This window comes from Puma concolor, chromosome C1, assembly GCF_028749965.1.
Source record: "Puma concolor isolate L17-30 chromosome C1, mPumCon1.1.hap2, whole genome shotgun sequence".
In the NCBI taxonomy this organism is placed as follows: Eukaryota; Metazoa; Chordata; class Mammalia; order Carnivora; family Felidae; genus Puma; species Puma concolor.
In genome coordinates, this window is record NC_141674.1 from 194,185,514 (window position 1) to 194,202,744 (window position 17,231).

Consider the following 17,231-nt stretch of genomic DNA (forward strand, 5'->3'; position numbering starts at 1 on the left):
GAGGAGGACGAGCAAAGCTTTCCACAGTGTTTTTTCATGTGCCTAATCATCCCAGGCATGCCTCTGGTTTCCTCCCTGGCCCTCCAAGCTCATAGTTTGTTTCCTTCTGTGGTGAATGTGGGCACGTCTCGCAGCTCAGGGTGGAGAGCCATGAATCATGAGCAAGAGGCACTAAGAACACTGCGTTTCTGCTGCTTCCCCCACAAGTCCCAGACAGCCTCGTGGGATCCAACTCTGACCCCAGTGGAGTTCTTCATCCATGACTGGTGCCTTCAGGAATGTGTCTGTGGGCAGCAAGAAGAGTTTCAAATGCAATAGAATGGGGCCACTGACTTTTTTCCTTTCTTTCCAGGCTGGATGGCAAGAGGGCCCTGAAGGTTGGTGAACTGCACGAGTAGGTAGACACAGAGGCCCGAGGCCTGCTGCTGAGTCATTTCAATCTGTTTCAGATTCGATTTGCTCAGTGCATGGAGAAGAACAAGGCTCCCAGTGGAGATATCATGTAGCTAGAGCCTAGAAGTATTTTCTTAATAGATGAAATTTAGAAAGAATTTGAATCTTCTGTGCTGGAGAGGTAGGTCGCCGAGTGAAATGGTTGGGAAAAGGAAACATTTGGCTCCAGTGATTCCAAAGGACATTTCACTGATCTAAATATTTGTCCAGCTGAATTGCTATGTCCACTGTCACCTGCCTGGAATCAATATGTTCAAATCAAACACAGTCATCGGCATCTGAGCGTGGAGAAAGAACTTAAACCTGAGCTGGCAACTGGGAGGGTGAGAGAGGAATCAGACAAGGAGCTAGGACAGGGGAGCTCTTTGCCACCAAGTGAGGGACCTGCAACAATGGTCAATCCCCTAGAGTTTGCATCTGGATCCCGTGATTCAATGACAAGCTTCAGATCGTCGAGGTGCGGTGAATAACTTTGATAGTCAGGACAGCGTATGCATTTTTTGAGAAAGACTTTATCTGTTGGAACAAACACTTGCTCTTTTTGCTTTAGCCTTGAACCTCTCAGGATGCAGACAGACCACTGTGCTCGGAAGGCACAGACAAAGCTGAGCATACCGTTCTCCTCACTTTTTAAGGAGTTTTCTTAAGATGCCTGTGTCAAGGCCTTTTGATTCTGAGTCATATGAGTGTTCTCCAAGGGGGTAAAAAAAAAAGGAGCACTTTTCGATTTAACACTGTTTCTCACCAAATGCATGCAAGTTGGCACAACAGGTAGCCCAGATGTTTACAGCCCCTGCGGCGGGTTCACAGAGGCACTAGCACCTTCCTAGGCCCTGCCTTACATGCAGTGTGGAATTAGGTGGTGAACCCATGACAGTGCGGGAGAATCAGGAAGGACCAGAGTCTCGCGGCTCCCATAAGCGACAGAGGAGTCTGCACATTTGTGTGGACAGCAGTGTGCCCAGGGGCCGGTTCCTGCCACTCCTGTCACCACAGCTATGCAGCCAAGGACACGTTGGATCTTGTGACCCACCCTCTGTGGACTGAAGGAAAAGCGCTTCTGGGCCCTATACATGCTCTTTATGTGCTTGTCCGGAAAGGAGAACGTAGCAAGACGCAGTGACCATTTTTGTCATCGTTCTTAATGTGGTGGAGTGATTGCAAACATGTCCCCAACTCTTCACCCTGCCACGAAGCCACACCTCTGCAGCGTGACGTTGCATTTCCTCCCACCAGTAAGTGTCTCCCTGCGCTTGTAAATCTGGACTGGTCTTGTGACTCACTTTGACCAACAGAATATAGGGTCAGTGATGGTGTGCCAGTTCTAAGCCTCAGCCTCAAGAGGCATTGAGCACTTGTGCCCTTTCTCTTGGACCCGTGATTGACCTATGATTGTGCTCTTTCTCCTGGACCACGGGAGCAAGCTGCGCTGCTGGATGAAAGAGACACTGCCCCAGTCCCCCTGTCACTCTCGCTGACAGCCAAACAACTGCCAGACTTCTGAGAGAGGCCTTCCTAGACCAGGCAGCCCTTGGCCCATCTGCCCGCTGACCACAGATCCGAGGAAGCCAAATCAGGATCAACCAAACCTGGCCCAAGTTAGCAGCACTGCCCGGCTGAGCCGTAGACCTGTGAGCAAAAGCAAATGCCTGTCGTGGTAAGTCATTAACTTCGGGTGACTTATAACACAGCAAGAGCCAAGTGTTACACTTACTCGATTCAGGGAGAGGGCACAGCATGACGGGATGGTGTAATACCACCCTTCGGGCGTCCACGTACTCATTTATTCCACAGATCGTGGTTGAACTTCTGCTCTGTAACAGGTACTGCTCCAAATTCTGAGGATGCAAGGTCCCTGCTCTCTTCGAGTTTGCATCCCAGTCTGGGAACACAAACCACAAATAAATAAATGAGTCAATAAAATAATAAAAATATCAGCTAGCAGTAATGCACAGAGCCGCTGAAAGGGCATGTGATAAAGAGTAACTGTGTGGCTACTTTGGCTTTATGGCCAGGGAAGCCTTCCTTCTTGAAGAAAGATTTAACTTAGGCGAGAGGAGGTACAGAGCACAGAGGGCTTTTAAGCCAGGAAAAGAATTAAGATTTTCATGTCAAACGCACTAAGTGAGGTATTATCACTTTTTAATTTAATTTAATTTAATTTAATTTAATTTATTTATTTATTTATTTTTGAGAGAGAGAGAGAGAGAATGCATGAGAGGAGGAGAGGAGCAAAGTTAGAGGGAGAGAGAGAGAGAATCTTAAGCAGGCTCCATGCTCAGCACAGAGCTCGACACGGGGCTCGATCCCACCACCATGAGATCATTCATGACCTGAGCTGAAATCAAGAGTCAGACACTTAACTGACTGAGCCACCCAGGAACCCCTAGTTATCACTTTTTTGAAACAAGAGTCTAACATAATGTGATTGATGTTTAAATGAATCCCGCTGGTGGCAGACATGGTTTTGTTGTTTTTTAATGTTTATTTTTGAGGGAGAGAGAGACAGACTATAGGCAGAGGAGGGGCAGAGAGAGAGTGAGACACAGAATCCAAAGTAGGCTCCAGGCTCTGAGCTGTCAGCACAGAGCCCGACGCAGGGCTTGAATTCAGGAACCGTGAGATCATGACCTGAGCGGAAGTCAGACACGTAACCGACTGAGCCACCCCGGCTCTCCCAGACATAGAGCAGTTTTCAAGGGTCAAAAGTGGAAGAAGAAAATCAGTTAAGAAGCTCCTGCAATAATTTAGCTTGGGCCATGGTTATAGTAATTAAGATTAAGAGAAACATGGTTTAGGGGAAGAAATAATCGGTCTTGGGATGAGTTCCATGTGGAGTCAAAGGAGAGACTGGAATCCAGGGTAAGTGCAGGCCTGAGGGCTGGGCTGCTTGAGTCTTGGACGTCCATCCATTAGGACAGGGAGAGGCCAAGTGTGTGGGAGGCCACATGGGCCTAAAGTCCTAGGGAGGGGTCAGCACTGCAGAATAGGCTGGGGGTCACTGGCATGCACATGCCACAAGCGTTGGACTAGATGAGGTCACTGAGGACAGTAATTAGAAAAGCAGCACACACAAGGATAAGCCTTGGGACACACCCCCACCGATGGGCCGAGCAGCTGAGAAGGCTCCCGCAAAACAGACTGAGAAGGAACAGAGAGTAAAGGAAAGGGCAAATGACGAAGGACATATGGTGTCACCAAAAAAATCAAGAGGGCAAAATAGAGAGAAAGGAGGTTCTACTCTATGGTATTGAATACTCCTGACTGATACAGAGGACAGGAACCTTCCTGAAACCATTGAATTTGGCAATTGAATTGCCCTCTCCAGGACAATGATACACCCCAAACATAAAATGGATTGTGAAATTATTCTCTAGTCTCTCTGTCAAAGCAGCCTTCTGTCACTGGATAGTTGAATTCCTTAATACCAGCTGTCCCCACTCCTCTTAATCTCTGTTCTCATAGGTTCAGTTATTCCTCAAATTTCATGATTTTCCAAAGGCCCAGAAATATGAAGACCCCTCAGGTGAATCCCTATAGGATTCTCTGGAATCTATAAGTTTCATGAAAACAAAGATGGCATCCATCCTGTTTACACGGTATCCCAGCAGCCACTGCAGTACCCACCCACAAATAAATTCTCACAAAACTTGAGTCCATGAATAAACATTAAATCCCATTTGACCTCCTATCATCAATACTGTACATGGCTTCTTCTGGTAACCAAGCTGCCACCACCTTATCCCCCTGTGGATAGATGTGAGGCATTTTTTCAATATTCTCCAAACCGAGGCTTCTCAGGGTTAGGATCCTGTCTTGCTCTTCAATCTGTGTAGCATCAAGTGCTGCTCTATGGCCAGTTTCCTGGTACTGCTAGTGACTTCTCTGATGTGGACTTCTCATTGGCCGACGAGATTTTCCTGGTGACCTGCCCATCCCCACAGTTGGGACAAATCGTACCCCCAAATTATGTCTGAGGGTCCCATCTCCCAGGACTTTACCTTTAAGATTTCATAAGTGTTTCTTCCGGAATTTTTCAGCTGCTTTGTATTCAATTCACACATATGCATGGTCTGTGTGGCTGGATGCTAGGCTGAGTCTGTGTCAGCTCGGCCCAAAACGTTGTCTGTGTCTAAAAGTCAAGGTTACAATGCCTGGCACCGATATCTGGGAGCATCCATGTGGCTTTTGGATCCCTGCAAGGGTATTACTTTTACCCTACAATTCTGACCTTGATGCTTGTGTGTGAATCAGTATCAGAGTTTGTGCTTCCAATAGTTCATTTGGACCCTCTCTCAGAGAGGGGCATTCGGTAACCATTCCAAATGCACCTAGAATAAATCAGCTGCTAATCGGAGGGCAACTCTGTTTCCCAGGACAAGCAGGTGTTAGGAGGCAGAGCACTGAAAAGTCAGCCTCAGTTGATCTGAACAAAAGGCCACCCTTTTTCACCTTTAAACTGATTTCACCTAGAATCATGAGGGTTTTGGCAACTTTTAAAGGCCTTGGTAATTATTCTGGGCTCACCCCTCTAACTTTCTGCTACCACTTTCTACCATAAATAACTCATATTTGCTTGGCCTGTGAAAGGAAATTATCGCAGAAACAAAATCAGATTTTAGCTGAAGTCAAGACACATATTAAATCTGATGCTTCACAGATGAATACAAGCCCCTCCACCTCTGACAGGCTTCTCCTGGCTGTGTGCAGACACTTAATAAATGCTTTTGATGAAGGTCCCTCTGTCTTAAAAGGAAATTAGATTGTTCTGACAATATCTCTTCATCGCTAAACTGCTGGTTATTATCCAGCAGCTTGTGATCCTCTAGGTGTTTGCAAATTGATTGTTTAATGTTTTGCATTCTTCTATGTCCACATTTCCAGGGTCAGCAGGCACATCTACAATTCCCAGTGTAGGTGATGTGTTTGTCCTTTGCTGGTCTTTGGGTGTTTCATTGAAAACACACACACACACACACACACACACACACACACACACACTGTTTTGTTTCAAAACAATTTCCCAAGCTCTTCCTTCGTTCACTTCTTTGTATTTACTGACTACCAAACATGTATGAACTAGCACTGGGCTAATCACTGGGGATACATTGGTATGCAAGACAGCATAAAAGCTAGTGACTATAATTTCAGATTGTAGTTAGGACCGTGGATAAAATAAACAGGTGCTATGATGGAAAATAAATGTGACTGCCTTTCTGAATAGGAGCATTTTAAGCTGAGCTCTGGAGAGTGCAAGAGGGAGGGACAGCCTTAAAAAGTGAGTAGAAGGAAGTGATGGATGCAAGGGCCCTGAGGTCCTCTTCTGGTCTAGCACCTAATGGAAGGCAAATGGGAGTGGACTTTGGAAAGAGGGCGAAATGAAGGTAAGGGGTGGTTATATTATCAGGAAGCTTACAGGTTGGGTGAACATCCATCCCAGTTTGCTAAGAACAGTCCTCGTTTAGACCGTTGCCCCTGAGTAATTACTGATAAGGCTCTTTATTCTCAAAAGTGTCCTGGTTTGCATAATAAATTATATGGTCATCCTATTTTTAAAGGGCAGGCCAAAGAGTTGGGATTTTATAATATGAAAGATAGAAAATCAGGAAGGATATTAAGCAGAGATATGAGAGAATTTGATTTGTGTTTCCAGACTGTTCCACCTGTAGTCTAAAGGGGGCCAAGCATGCAAGTGAGAGAGAGCTGTAGTAAGGCTACTGTAGTGACCCCGGGAAAAGTGGATGGTCAACAGAGAATCACATTTAGAAAATATCTTATGCAGGGATGCCCAGCTGGCTCAGTTGGTGGAGCGTGTGACCCTTGATCTCGGGAGTGTGGGTTTGAGCCCGCCCTATGTTGGGTGTAGAGATTATTCAAAAATAAAATCTTTAGAAAATGTATGTATCTTATGTTAAGCAATAGTCTATCATTTTTTTCCTTTTCAAGCCCTCAGTGCTGGTTCCAGTAGACTAGACACTATGGTGCTCTGTGGAGGTCCCACCCCTTCGAGACTGAGCCCTCTCTTCCTCCAGCTGCCAAAAGTGTTAGCTCTTGATGGCTCACAGCTAAGTTCCTCCCCAGGAATTACAGAAGGGAGCTGCCTTACTCGAGGTTATGCCCCGTCCTGGGAACAGTGCACGTCTGATTAACTGGTTGGTATAGGGGTACAAAGGCCCCATCCCCTTGTCTCAACTTGGGACATCTCTGAAGGGCCATCCCAGCTCCAGAGCTCCAGGTAAAACCCACTGAGGCCTCTGTTGCGGGTGCATCACTGTTCAATCCCCTCACCCTCCAAACAGGGGCTGTTCCCACCGCACTGCCCCCAAAACACTTGCATGCAAATATCCGCTGCAGAGTCTACTGCCTGGGGAACCTGGCCTACAATCCCAGTGTTAGCACAACTTTCCATTAAAATATGTCTTTGGTGTTACCTACCCTGACATCTCCACATCTAATCAGGAGGTAAAGCTTCCCTGGTGCTTTCTGCTGGGTATATAAAGAATCTTTTCCTATTGTCTTTTATGTCCTTTGTAAATTGAATCACCTACTTTGTTTTGACCTGGATAATTTTCTCTGCAAACAGTTGTTCTGGTTCATGCTACTGGCTTCCTATAAACTGGCACCCTTCCCACTTTTTGCTGCATTCCACATGCTTATTTCAGATCTTGCAAAACAACAGCTCTTCTTTAAACACCTTGATTTTTGATTACCTAAATTTAGTTTCTTCTTTTTGTACTTGAATTATTTCCTTAGGGAATGTAAAGATCGCATAAATTCCCCCTTTATTTCTTTTATTCATGAGATTATTCCTGGTATTTCTATACAGTAATTTGAAATCTATTGAATACTGAAATAAATTACAGTAGGACCCCATTCTTCATAGCTCATTATCACCAAGAATGCACTGCATCATGGATTAAATCATGCTCTCCCAAAACATAACCACAACCAACAAAAGATGGATGCTGGGTCATTAGAGGATAATAAGAGAGAGTCGGCAATCTTTACAAAGTAACACATCACGTCTTCACTCCCTCACAGGCATAAGAGGGATAAACAAGCATGCAGGTGGGGGGGGGGGATGCACCCTAGGAACGGGGAGGGGAACGTCCACGCACTTTGAGCACAGGGGCTTGCTGATGCAACCTGGTGAGGTCTCTTAACTTGTTTCCAGTCACCCAGCCAGTTGAAGTTTCCCCATCCCACCTTTGCTCATTGTGAAGAGCACACGGGAGGAGGCAAAGACTTGCATATCTTATTTCTCCCTATTCATTCACTCAACAAATATTCTTGAGCACCTGCCATGGTGCTACGCCCAGGTAGCACTGTACTAGGCATAGAGCATGTTGGAAAACCATTCACACTCCCTCCACCCCACCCCTACCACCGCCACCAATCATGACATACAATGTGTCTCTTGGTCCTGAATCCCAAAACAGTATAATAATAAAAATATTCCACTTTTTTGTTTTGCTTTTAATAAGTTTCCTTTCATTAAAAGTCAAAACTTCCATTTCAGGTTATCTGTCCTTAGCACAACTTCTACTGTGGAAATCTTTAATCCTCCAATTAAACTTTCCAGTTTTAGAAAGATTAGGTCAAAAAAAGTAGCTTCTTTAGTTGACCCAGAAGCAACCATTGTACCTAATACTTTTCAATCACTTGCTTTCACTTTTATTTCTGAAACATCGGTTATATGATGCACTTCTCACTTCCAGCTTATGTCATAGTAGAAAACATGTGGAAACCAGTTAGAACTTCAGCTCTGTAATTTATGAGCTGTTGGATCAGTCTCCTTAGTCTCTCAAAGCCTCAGTTTCCTCATCTGTCAAAGGGAAAGAACACATAATTTAAAGGATTTTATGAAGGTCAGACATTCCCTGCTCATGGATTGGAAGAATAAATATTGTCAAAATGTCAATACTACCCAAAGCTACCTACACATTCAATGCAATCCCAATCAAAATTGCACCAGCATTCTTCTCGAAACTAGAACAAGCAATCCTAAAATTCATACGGAACCACAAAAGGCCCCGAATAGCCAAAGTAATGTTGAAGAAGAAGACCAAAGCAGGAGGCATCACAATCCCAGACTTTAGCCTCTACTACAAAGCTCTAATCATCAAGACAGCATGGTATTGGCACAAAAACAGACACATAGACCAATGGAATAGAATAGAAACCCCAGAACTAGACCCACAAACGTATGGCCAACTCATCTTTGACAAAGCAGGAAAGAACATCCAATGGAAAAAAGACAGTCTCTTTAACAAATGGTGCTGGGAGAACTGGACAGCAACATGCAGAAGGTTGAAACTAGACCACTTTCTCACACCATTCACAAAAACAAACTCAAAATGGATAAAGGACCTGAGTGTGAGACAGGAAACCATCAAAACCTTAGAGGAGAAAGCAGGAAAAGACCTCTCTGACCTCAGCCGTAGCAATCTCTTACTTGACGCATCCCCAAAGGCAAGGGAATTAAAAGCAAAAGTGAATTACTGGGACCTCATGAAGATAAAAAGCTTCTGCACAGCAAAGGAAACAACCAACAAAACTAAAAGGCAACCAACGGAATGGGAAAAGATATTTGCAAATGACATATCGGACAAAGGGCTAGTATCCAAAATCTATAAAGAGCTCACCAAACTCCACACCCGAAAAACAAATAACCCAGTGAAGAAATGGGCAGAAAACATGAATAGACACTTCTCTAAAGAAGACATCCGGATGGCCAACAGGCACATGAAAAGATGTTCAGCGTCGCTCCTTATCAGGGAAATACAAATCAAAACCACACTCGGGTATCACCTCACGCCAGTCAGAGTGGCCAAAATGAACAAATCAGGAGACTATAGATGCTGGAGAGGATGTGGAGAAACGGGAACCCTCTTGCACTGTTGGTGGGAATGCAAATTGGTGTAGCCGCTCTGGAAAGCAGTGTGGAGGTTCCTCAGAAAATTAAAAATAGACCTATCCTATGACCCAGCAATAGCACTGCTAAGAATTTATCCAAGGGATACAGGAGTACTGATGCATAGGGGCACTTGTACCCCAATGTTCATAGCAGCACTCTCAACAATAGCCAAATTATGGAAAGAGCCTAAATGTCCATCAACTGATGAATGGATAAAGAAATTGTGGTTTATATACACAATGGAATACTACGTGGCAATGAGAAAAAATGAAATATGGCCTTTTGTAGCAACGTGGATGGAACTGGAGAGTGTGATGCTAAGTGAAATAAGCCATACAGAGAAAGACAGATACCATATGGTTTCACTCTTATGTGGATCCTGAGAAACTTAACAGGAACCCATGGGGGAGGGGAAGGAAAAAAAAAAAAGAGGTTAGAGTGGGAGAGAGCCAAAGCATAAGAGACTGTTAAAAACTGAGAACAAACTGAGGGTTGATGGGGGGTGGGAGGGAGGAGAGGGTGGGTGATGGGTATTGAGGAGGGCACCTTTTGGGATGAGCACTGGGTGTTGTACGGAAACCAATTTGACAATAAATTTCATATATAAAAAAATAATAATAAAAAAATAAAATAAAATAAAGGATTTTATGAAGGTCAAAATGAATCCTGGCAGTAAAGGCTTGAACCATGCCTGACACATGGTACATATTCTAACCATAGGTTCCCTTCACCTTTCCTGCCCAGAATGTCCATTCATTCATTCGACAAAATTCACGTTGATGCTTAAATTGTGCAAGGCACTGCTTCAGGCCCTAAGGACATAAAATGGGTAAGTAGGACAATGTACCTACTGTTATGCAGCTTCTATTCTAGTGGGAGGAGACAGGCAGTAAATAAATAAAAACATAGCAGGCAGCGATAAGTGCTAGGATTAAAATTAATCTGGAAATACATGGGGTGTGGTTGTGCTTTATGTTGTGTGGTCAGGGAGGGCCTCTCTGGGGAAGTAAAGTCTGAGCTGTGACATAAACGACAAGAAGAAGTAAAGTCAACTGAACATGTGAAAGAGGAGCTCTCTAGAAAGAGGATGTAGCTAGTGGGAGCCCTCAAGAAGGAATGGACTTGGACGACTTTCTACAAGGAGTAGGAGAGTGGTGGGCAGAGGCCTGACCATTGTGGGCTACTTGGTCAGAGGAAAGAGCTTGTATTTTCTTCTCAGTGCAATGAGGAGCCTGTGGAGAATTTAAAGCAAAGGAGGAACAGGATCTGACCTACATGAGTCTGAACCATCAGGAAGGATGGGCCAACAAGAGCAGAAGGAGGGAGATCATTTAGGAGGCTCTTGCGGTCACACAGGTAAGAGATGTTGGAGGCCTGGAGCACCATGGGGACCACAGGGATGGTGAGAGGTACACAGGCGCTGGGGAGGTCTCAAAGCAACCGTCATCTACAGGTCTGCAGTTGGGCTGAATGGAGGAGAAAAGCAAGGGGCCAAGGAAGATTCCTAGGACTAGACTAGCCACAGAGGTGCCATTTACTGAGACAGAGGACACAGGGGCAGGAGCATATTTATGGGAGAAAAACAAGATTTCAGTGCTGGACATTAAAAGTTTGAGAGGCCTCTTCAACATCTAAGGGAATATGACTATAAAGCAATACATAACAGAGTATATGAGTGTGGGTTTCCAAAATGGACCAGGGCTTAAGAATAGGGGTATACATTTGAGAGACATGACTCTAACGATGGTATTTAAAGCCACAGAACTGGATGAGATTCCCCAAAGTAAGGATGTGGATGGAGAAGAAGAGGAGTCAAGGTGCAGATCCCGAGGCAAAGCAACACTTAGGGGTCCAGCCAAGGATTCTAAGGAAGAAAAGCCAGTAGAGAAAAACCAAGAGGGTATGAAATTACAAAAGCCAAGAGAGTGTTAAGCAATGAGGGTATGACTTACAACTGCTACAGTCACTGGGCTTACTTCACAAGAACACCATTATCAGGAAACCAGCATTATACCCAATCACCCACCTGTCAACCCCAGGAGCCATTTCAGCATTCACTCCTCAGATATATCAGTGTTATGGGTCGCACTGTGTCAATAAAATAAGTTATGTTGGAGTCCTCACCCCGGTATCTCAGAATGAGACCTAATTTAGAGATGGGGTCTTTACAGAGGTAATCCAGTTACAATGCGGACATCAAGGTGGGTCCTAATTCAATATGGCCAGCGTCTTATAAAAAGAGGACAACAGAGATACACCCAACACCCAGGGAGATCGCCAATGTGAAAACGAAGGTCGAGATCAGGTTGATGGAGCAGAAGACAAGGAACACCAAAGATGGTCAGCCAACCACCAGAAGCCAGGAGACAGGCAAACACCGACTCTCGCTCGCGGCCTCATGGCCTTCGGAAGGGCGCCATGTCTCAATTTTAGGCCTCTCATCAGAATTCCGAGAAAATAAATTTCTGTTAAGCCACCCAGTTTGCGACACTTTGGCCAGGCAGCTTCAGCAAACAATACAGGCCTTCAGCACGCTGTCACAGCAGGGGTCTCCTCTCCGGGTGGGCAAAACACAAGCTAGGTTTCTGGGACAGTGTTAGCCACTGTGGGATCCCTCCGTGGGCTTTGTGCTCAGGGTTTGGAAGTGGAACAGTGTCGCCAGCCCTTGTAAGAACACTTGAAACACAATCACACGAGGTGAGTAGTGTGAAGGCTACAAGCTTTAGGGTAAAAATGAAGCAATATGCTGGAGGGAAGCAAATCGGAGGGAGCATGTCTATTCAATACGGAAGAAGCGAGGAAACCTGCCATAAAAGAAAGCATCATTGTTCATGTGGCGTTCGGCCCCCAGAAGTAACCCCAGATGGGGGGGAAGGTCCCCCTCCACTCTGCCTGCCCAAATGAGAGATGGCTTGTTTGGACAATGTACACACTTCAAAAGCCTCCTCTTTCACTCTGCCTATTTCTGTTCCCACAAGGCCCACAGTTTCTCTTTTTATCCTAAATTTATAAAATGCCAAAGAAAATATGACTTTTTAGAAGATTCAAAATCCGGAAAGTACCCTTAAGGTATTGCAGTTAAGCTGTTTTTGATGATAAGGAGCAGATACCCGCAAATGCGTTCAACTCAGATTGGGGGCCAGGGGACTGAAGTCAGGGAGCCCCATGAGGTAGTAAGAGAGACATTCTGTTGAAACCAAGATCTTCTGTAATAAAAATAGATCACACTTACACAGCATGCCAGGCACCCTGATAAATGCTTTTCGTGTGTTAGCTGATTTCTTCCTCACAATAGCCCTTTGAGGGAGATACTGTACTTCTCCCCATTATATAGATGAGGAAGCCAAGGTAAAAACAAAACAAAACAAAGAGTAAGTGCCAAGGTTAAAAGCTAGCAAGTAAGGAGCCAGGATTTGAACCAAAATGGGCAGGCTTCAAGGAATGTTCCTTGAAGTACTGGTTTATGCTACTCCATGGGAATCCAAATGGAATGGAAGCAGATTAAGGATTTTCCCTTTCTCCCTCCTTCCGTCTAACTTTCTCCCCACTTCCTTCTCTCTCTCCTTCTCTCCCTCCACCCTCCTCTTTCCACTCTTCTCTTTACACCTCCCTCTGACTCTCTTAGTATTTCTCTTCCCCCTCTTTTATGTGTGTACTCTGTTCTCCTTTGCCTACTAACTAGTTTATTCTTTCTGTATGCTCTGTGTTGCCTTTTTGTACCCAACAGCTTCTACTTAATCCTAACTCCTACTCCCTTGTACCTGCAGCCTGGACATGGCCCACTTTGGCTACTCCAAACTCACATTGGTCACTACCTCACTGGGATTTCTTAAGAATCCCAGCGCACAAAGTCCAATTGGCTCTGTCCATGAGCTGCCCCCCAATCCAAATGGCTATGGCTACCTACTGAGTCATAGGGAACGAAATATGGCGGCCCACTCAGGGCAGCCACCAAGAATGATGCCTAGTAAGCAAAGCATCACCTTCATTTTTGACAGAAAAACTGTCTGCTGATCACGTCTGTCACAGATAAGCCTGCCAGCCAAGTCCCCACCGCTCCCTGGCCCATGCCCGAGCATACGATGCCCCTGGTATAATAATGCTCACGCATGCTGTGCGTCTCTGTGCGATGTGGGTAGCTGATTGCAAGTGAATAAATGAGAATCTTGTCTGGCTCCTTCGAGAGAAGACAAATGGGCTGGAGTTGCGAGGCATATCGGAGAGAAGGGGAACCCAGGCATCAGGAGGAGGCAAAAGACAGAGAACCGCATCGTTCCGTGAAACTCATCAGAGATCTGCCTCTTCGACAAAGCAAGGTCTCCATCTGTCTTGGGAGTAAAAGCTGGACACCGGAAAAGAGAAGCTGCCTTGGTAAAAAGTCAAAGGGAACTCAGCCTAGGCCAGGGGTAAGCTCGTATTTGAACTAGAAAGGGAAATTCAATTCTTCTGGGAGAAAAGGAAAAGATGCTGAGCTACAAGGAGGCTGGGCTCACACAGCCAGATTAAGACATCTTGCCTAGAGCACATGGCGTCTCTGTATCAGACTTCTGTAGTCCCCAAACAGTGAATCAGTCTCTGCAAGAGACACCTGCACTCGCAGGCCTGGATACAGAAAGGTATGTAGAAAGCAAGTCTGCTAGCAATTTCTTTTTTTTAAAGGTGACTCTATTCCAAATAAAGTATTCAAATGATACATTATTATGTTTCCACATAATCCCTTAACAGATTTGAACAGCCTTATTATAGAGTTGGACAGGTGTTAGTATCTTGCTTTATCCCAGCCTTCCACACCTTGCAAGATCATTCAGCCTTCCTCCTGGAAATTTTGCTCTCGTCTTTAATACACTGAATTACTGAAAATAGGTTTTCCATATACTTGGAGAGCAAAAATATTTTTCTCATTAAAAATAGAATCACAACAGGCACATAGATATCTAAACAAAGGGTACCCCAAATCTCATATCCGGACAGCGAATCTATTTTTCAGGACTGCCACAAACATCTAAAAAACTCCCCTACCGCTCAAGCAGGATTTATGGAACTAGTATAATGTGTTGATGATTAACCTTGTCAACTTACTTCTCGAATAACCCCTCCTCGTTTATGCCCTGGTAGTAAAAGATTCCCTTCTCCTATGCAGGAAGTCCAGAATGAAAAGTGGGTTGTTGCCATGGCAACAGAACACAAGGCAGAGAACTCCAGAGAAGGGGGAGGTCTCTATACCCAAGGCCACAGCCACAAGAAAGCCCCAGGCCCAGAGTGGTGGCAGCAAAGCGAAGCAACCTGCTATGACTTCACACTGCCAGATGGCCCGCTGTTGACACAGGGTTCCCCCCAACTGCTAATTATTTGCATAACTCTGGATCATTCATTCAAAGGAAAATAAGGAATTCATTTAAATATGCATTGATATACTTACCAGTTTTTCTCTTTGAACAGCGTAGCATTGGAAACTTTCTCCACAAACATTTAACACAGTGCCTTACACATAGAAGCTACTTAAGAGGGGTGTATGTAACGATTTACTGGGTCCCTTCTTGAGCTAGGTACTACTCAAGATACAGAAATGAAAAAGACAAGTTCCCTCTTCTCAGAGAGGGTAGACATGCACATATAATCAAGATCCATATAACCTTACATGCCACCTTGATGCTACAGCCTTGCCCAAGGTAAGGGGGGTAGGGGGGTTTCAGAAGACAGCCCTACCCTGGAGAACACAAGAAAGGGGAGTGAGGCACAGAGGGTACGTGCCCCATACCGCCTGATCTGAGTCCTGAGGATGATTGAAGAGCTAAGGGTGCTCCTTGATTGTTTGCTGCTTGTTTTTGTCTGCTCGCTCTGAGATACCCATGACAGACAGGATGGCAAGAGCGAAGGCCCAAAGGTAAACAGTAGCACGGGCCATGTCAAGAAAGCATAGGCAGTTTGCCGTCCGCGAACAGGAATGTGCAGGGCAGGGAATGGCAGGAAGTGAACCTGGACGCACAGGTCACCAAAGCGTTGACGGAGCATGGAAGTCCCTCCCCTGGGAGAGCCTGGACTGTGGTTTCTGGACAATGGAGGCACCGACTTGGCGAAGCCTGCTTTCTGGAAGGACTCTTTCGCAGCAGTATGGAGAACTGCTTAGCAGGTAGCACCGTACTCAAGAGGGCCAGCTCCAACGGGGCTTCAGACATCCAGGCAAGAGACCATAAAAGCCTGAGTCAGAGTAGGGTATTAGGGATGGAAAGGGTGAGGATAGATTCTAGAAACGCTGAGTAAGTAAAATCACATAGCTCCTCAGCATGACTCACCTCCCCAAATCCCTAAGACCCAAATCTCCATCCTCCTCTCCATACCAATTCGAACACTAAGAAAAACCTGGGCAAAGAAGGGTAAGATTGGCAGCGACTGGCCCTCCTTCCATAGTACATGGCTTATACATTCATCGAACCACTTAAAATGATCACAGTCACTTTCAACCCTATTGGCTGAGTTGATGGACAGGCAAAAAACATTTCTTTCGTGGATTTATTCCACTACACTGTTTCCAGTCATTATGGGTCATAGAGGTCAGAAACAGAAAGGAGATTTTTAGAAAGATTCTGAACAATATATCAGTGCCAACTCAGAGCGACAGACGAAACAAAACAGATAATGTTTTGCGTTGAGATAGGATCGTTCCTTTGAGGTTCTCCTGGGTTCACAGTGAATATTAATTTTTAGAGCATTCCTATAACGTAGACAAGTGGCAAAGGGGTTTGGCTCCATTTCAGTGGGGGATAAAGGAAAAGATGCTAGTGCCTGGAGAGATGAACTGATTTATCAGAGGCGAGGCAGGCTGGAGGCAAGCCTAAGGACAGGGTTTGGGCTTCTCGGTTTCCTCTCCTGGTTTTATCATCTCAACCTGTCCTAATGAGGTTATTGTACTTAACATAGCCTGTCCAGATCTCATCTGAAAAGAGGAAGCAAAGACCTGGGTAATTTTCCAGATAATTTCTTTAAGAGGAAAAAAAGCAACCTCTCTTCCCTCCAAATTGTTTATAATTGATGCAATACAGGAAGTCTCACTGCTTTTTAATGAGTTCCCAAACTCAAATTGCGCCATTTAATTTTTTTTTTTTTTTTTTTTTTTTGGAAATCTACATTTGCCTGAAATATCTCAGTAATTCGAGTAGAAAGGGAGGTTTTGCCTCAATTATGAAAATGACCTCCACTTGCTTCTTGGTGCAGCGATGGAATGAGAGGGCAGTGCACGGTATCCTGGCTGTAGGAAGCAAGCCCTTCCCCTGTGGCCTAGGATGGACCCCTTTTGGTGCTGAGATGGGGCACAGGGAAACCCCGCGCTGGGGCTCGACACTGTGATCCTTTCCGTTGTCCACTATAAATTCGTAGGTCATTTTGCATGTGCCAGGACTCCAGTGGACATCGCCTGCTTTGCTGAGCTTATACACAGCTGAAAATGTAAGACTTATGTTAGTGACTGGAAAAAAAAATGACTCAGTTCTTACTAAAAGGTCAGCCTTGGATTCAGGTTTTATATACATATTGCATTGATGGGTAAACCGAGCTAGCAGTGATGAGGCGAGGAAAGGATTGTGTTCCTTTTTTTTTTTTTTAACCAAAGCACCCATCTCCACTCTTTGTCTGACTCCAGTCCCGTTATCTGTCACGCTGCTTCTATCCCGCCTCATTCAGCCACTCTCCCCTGGCTCTTTTTTTCTTGCACCTCTCAGGATAGAGTCACCTGCTTCTGGGCGAAAAGCCTGCCTTCCAGTGTGGTCCACGGGCAGCATTTCAGGTAAGGAGAAGGAGCCCTATCCTGAAGTAGCAGCTTTGGAGGTATACTGTGAGTCTATAAGAGGACCCCAAGAGTTTGCCT

General features: G+C 45.1%; 2 long non-coding RNA genes across 2 annotated transcripts in view; one reads left to right on the plus strand and one right to left on the minus strand.

Moving 5' to 3' along the window:
* LOC147578643 (uncharacterized) overlaps window positions 1-14,907 on the minus strand; it is a 40,975-nt gene extending 26,068 nt beyond the window's left edge. Inside the window, exon 1 of the long non-coding RNA XR_015255477.1 lies at window positions 14,450-14,907. This is a non-coding gene — a long non-coding RNA (uncharacterized LOC147578643). The remainder of the gene's footprint in view (window positions 1-14,449) is intronic.
* LOC147578644 (uncharacterized) lies at window positions 12-15,024 on the plus strand. Its single transcript, XR_015255476.1, has 3 exons — window positions 12-2,110; window positions 10,091-10,199; window positions 10,590-15,024. It is a non-coding gene; the product is annotated as an uncharacterized LOC147578644 (long non-coding RNA).
* The last annotated feature ends 2,207 nt before the right edge of the window (window positions 15,025-17,231 follow it).